Raw genomic sequence first — 5,000 nt, 5'->3', positions numbered from 1 at the left:
GGGGGGGGGGTGGGGGGGGGGGCAAGCCAGCCGGCCGGGGGCGCCCGGCGCCGATCCGGCGCTTACTCGACACGCTCGAGCATCCGAACCCGTCTTATCTACGGGACCGCCGTTGCCACTTGAACACCTTTCGCCGAGAGTATCCGGGCACCCCACCTACCCGCCGGAATCACGAACCACGAGGTAGAAGTCAGGAACCAACAGGAGAAGTCGTGAACTAAATGGCGAATTCATGAACCAAACGGAGAGAAGTCATGAACCGAGCGGTTTAGGGTCAGGGTGAGGGTTGTTAGGGTGAGGCCGTTAGGGTGAGGCCGTTGCTTCGAGCGGGAAGATGGGCAGCCCCGCCCCCCCCCCCCCCCCCCCCCCCCCGTTGGGTGGAAGGAAACCTCTGCTGCGGGCCCGGCAACCATCCCGAACGGACCCGCTGGGTCCAAATGTCTGCCGAGGGCGGTCCTGCTGCGGTCGCGGGTTCGTTGGAAACCTCTCCTGCTGCTGGCATGGCCACCCTCCCCCCCCCCCGCCCGACTGACGACCCTGCGGGCCCGGCGACCCGGTGTCCCGTTGCCGCGCGGGGAGTGATCCTCGGGGCCGTGCCGGGCGGGCCCAGCGACACGAAGAGAGTGGGGGGGGGGTCGGAGGGAGTGGCACTGGGGAGAGAGGGGTGGGGGAGAGAGTGCCCCCCCCCCCCCCATTAGGGGCGAGTTTATGCAGTCATCAGAGTTTATACCTAACCTCATGATGCTTTATTAGCCGGATAGGCTGTCTGACCTCGCCCCCAGTCCCTACTCCTTCCACTGGATTCTTCTTATACCCTCTTTTTCTTCGTGCCCCCCCCCCACGCAGGGAGGGTTCCAAGAGGGAGGAGGGAGGGAGGGAGTCCCGGGGCCGTGAGAGAGAGAGAGCCTCATTAGCTGCTAGGTTCACCTCATTAGCTGCTAGCTAACGCGTCAGACCTTTTACATTCTTTAGAGGATTGAAACCTCAGGGCCTTTAACCCCCGTTCACCGTTTACACTCAACGATCCTTCCGAACAAAACCCTTACACATCTGTCCGTCCAACTGACCCCCGAGATACCTAACACGCAGATTAACACGTCAGCGGTGATCGGCGTGTCATAGAGGAGTCACAAAGACGGGCAAAATAGAGTGGTTGAATAAAAAATACTCACTCAATTGGCCGTGATTTAACGTAGCACACAATGATGCAAAGCCCATGCAAAGTCCAGTGGCCCAAGCAAACAAATAAGATAGATCTGGCTCGGCGTTCCTCATCTCCACATCGTCACCCAGCACGCCGACGCCCAATAACAATTCCCCCGCAAATTGTGCACCTCGAGCGGCAGTACTTTAAACGGCGCCGTCTTCGGCGTGGACGGCATGAACCAAGTCGGCAAGCATCGTCACCCAGCACACAGACGTCCACTAACAATTCCTCCCCCCTGCAAATTGCGCGCCGCGAACGGCAGTACTTTCAAGTATGCCGCCTTCGGCGGGGACATCGTGAACCAAATCGGCAGGCAGGCGTCGTCAGCCGGTCGACCGACCCCCAGTTGCATTGCCCCAACGGCCATTGTGCACTTCGAACAGAACAGTGCTTTTAAAATATTCCGCCTGCCGCGTGTACATCATGAAACAAATGGAAAGGACGAACCGGGCGTGCAACCGATGCACGGAGAGTGACAGGTCGTCAAGCAAGTCCGTGGCAATCCGTCGGCCGACTCGGCCGCGGCCAGCAGAGGCGTTTTGGCCCGGGCGCGCCGAACTTTGCGCGCCCTCGGTATGCGTAACACTAGCACATGCCTTCAAAACTCACTACAAAATAACCCCAAAGTATGCCGCCTTCCCCGTGGGCCTTGTTACCAATATCTTGCCCTGCTTCCTGATGCCCTTATGGGGTCGGCTCTGTTCTTGCAGAACCCTCAGGTGGTGCAGAGTCTGGGCCATTTTATCAATATCTTGCCCTGATTCCTGATGCCCTTATGGGGTCGGCTCTGTTCTTGCAGAACCCTGAGGTGGTGCAGAGTCTGCGCCTTGTTATCAATATCTTGCCCTGCTTCCTGAAACCCTTATGGGGTTGGTTCTGTTACAAAACCCTCAGGTGGTGCAGAGTCTGGGCCACTTTATAAATAACTCTGCCTGCATTAGGGTCAGGGTTAGGGTTAGGGTTAGGGTTAGGGTTAGGGTTAGGGTTAGGGTTAGGGTTAGGGTTAGGGTTAGGGTTAGGGTTAGGGTTAGGGTTAGGGTTAGGGTTAGGGTTAGGGTTAGGGTTAGGGGTAGGGGTAGGGGTAGGGGTAGCGGTAGGGGTAGGGGTAGGGGTAGGGGTAGTTTGAACTACTGCCGCTCCAGGCGCGCACTGTGCGTGGGTAATTTTCAGTGGGCGTCGGTGTGCTGGGTGACGATGCCGCCCAGACTCTGCACCACCTGAGGGATCTGCAAGAACAGAGCCGAACCCGCAAGGGTATCGGGAAGCAGGGCAAGATATTGATAACAAGGCCCAGACTCTGCACCACCCGAGGGTTCTGCAAGAACAGAGCCGACCCCATAAGGGTATCAGGAAGCAGGGTGAGATAGTGACACCATTTGTAAAACCGGCAAATCCCACCCAGGAAACATTGCAAAAATTGGCCTCTAATGCTGGAACGTGGGTAAAGCCAAACAAACACGACACGTTTTAAAAGAACGTTACTAAAACAGCCTGGGATATGCCCATGACAAAGGATAGGCCGAACCTCACCAGAAAAAAAGAGAGGGAGACCACGGCAGAGCTGAGGGATAAACATGAGATGGTGATAAAACCAGCAGACGAGGGGAGCAGTAGGGTTACAAATTAATGTCAATATGGGGCCTGCTCCCACTGGGTAATAGACAAAAACATAGAACAGGGTGACAGGAGAGACTGGATAGCACAGAGGATAACCCGTGAGCGAAATAATGGGGTGTATGCAGTTCAATGTAAGGAGTGTACCTTACGGTACATAGGGGAAACAGGTGAAACAGCCTCAGCGGTGATCGACGTGTCAAAGAGGAGTCACAAAGACGGGCAAAATAAAGTGGTTGATTATAGACAATAGACAATAGACAATAGGTGCAGGAGTCGGCCATTCAGCCCTTCGAGCCAGCACCGCCATTCAATGCGATCATGGCTGATCACTCTCAATCAGTACCCCGTTCCTGCCTTCTCCCCATACCCCCTCACTCCGTTATCCTTAAGAGCTCTATCCAGCTCTCTCTTGAAAGCATCCAACGAACTGGCCTCCACTGCCTTCTGAGGCAGAGAATTCCACACCTTCACCACTCTCTGACTGAAAAGGTTCTTCCTCATCTCCGTTCTAAATGGCCTACCCCTTATTCTTAAACGGTGGCCCCTTGTTCTGGACTCCCCCAACATTGGGAACATGTTTCCTGCCTCTAATGTGTCCAATCCCCTAATTATCGTACATGTTTCAATAAGATCCCCCCTCATTCTTCTAAATACCAGTGTATACAAGCCCAATCGCTCCAGCCTTTCAACATACGACCGTCCCGCCATTCCGGGAATTAACCTAGTGAACCTACGCTGCACGCCCTCCATAGCAAGAATATCCTTCCTCAAATTTGGAGACCAAAACTGCACACAGTACTCCAGGTGCGGTCTCACCAGGGCCCGCTACAACTGTAGAAGGACCTCTTTGCTCCTATACTCAACTCCTCTGGTTACGAAGGCCAACATTCCATTGGCTTTCTTCACTGCCTGCTGTACCTGCATGCTTCCTTTCATTGACTGATGCACTAGGACATCCAGATCTCGTTGAACTCCCCCTCCTCCTAACTTGACACCATTCAGACAATAATCTGCCTTTCTACTCTTACTTCCAAAGTGAATAACCTCGCACTTATCTACATTAAACTGCATCTGCCATGTATCCGCCCACTCACACAACCTGTCCAAGTCATCCTGCAGCCTTATTGCATCTTCCTCACAATTCACACTACCCTCCAGCTTAGTATCATCTGCAAATTTGCTAATGGTACTTTTAATCCCTCCGTCTAAGTCATTAATGCATATCGTAAATAGCTGGGGTCCCAGCACCGAACCTTGCGGTACCCCACTGGTCACTGCCTGCCATTCCGAGAGGGACCCATTTATACCCACTCTTTGCTTTCCGTCTGTCAACCAATTTTCTATCCATGTCAGTACCCTACCCCCAATACCACGTGCCCTAATTTTGCCCACTAATCTCCTATGTGGGAGCTTGTCGAAGGCTTTCTGAAAGTCGAGGTACACCACGTCCACTGACTCTCCCCTGTCAATTTTCCTAGTTACATCCTCAAAACATTCCAGTAGATTTGTCAAGCATGATTTCCCCTTCGTAAATCCATGCTGACTCGCAATGATCCTGTTACTGCTATCCAAATGCTCAGCAATTTCGTCTTTTCTAATTGACTCCAGCATCTTCCCCACCACTGATGTCAGACTAACTGGTCTATAATTACCCGTTTTCTCTCTCCCTCCCTTCTTAAAAAGTGGGATAACATTTGCTATCCTCCAATCCACAGGAACTGATCCTGAATCTATATAGAACATTGAAAAATGATCTCCAATGCTTCCACTATTTCTAGAGCCACCTCCTTAGGTACCCTGGGATGCAGACCATCAGGCCCTGGGGATTTATCAGCCTTCAGTCCCATCAGTCTACCCAAAACCATTTCCTGCCTAATGTGGATTTCCTTCAGTTCCTCCATCACCCTAGGTTCTCCGGCCCCTAGAACATTTGGGAGATTGTGTGTATCTTCCTCAGTGAAGACAGACCCAAAGTAACGGTTTAACTCGTCTGCCATTTCTTTGTTCCCCATAATAAATTCCCCCGTTTCTGTCTTCAAGGGACCCACATTTGCCTTGACTATTTTTTTCCTCTTCACGTACCTAAAAAAACTTTTGCTATCCTCCTTTATATTATTGGCTAGTTTACCCTCGCACCTCATCTTTTCTCCCCGCATTGCCTCTTTAGTTAACTTTT

The sequence above is a fragment of the Rhinoraja longicauda genome, unplaced genomic scaffold (genome assembly GCF_053455715.1).
Source record: "Rhinoraja longicauda isolate Sanriku21f unplaced genomic scaffold, sRhiLon1.1 Scf000173, whole genome shotgun sequence".
NCBI lineage: Eukaryota > Metazoa > Chordata > Chondrichthyes > Rajiformes > Arhynchobatidae > Rhinoraja > Rhinoraja longicauda.
The sequence above is the reverse complement of the archived record's forward strand: the minus strand, read 5'-3'. Positions refer to the sequence as shown.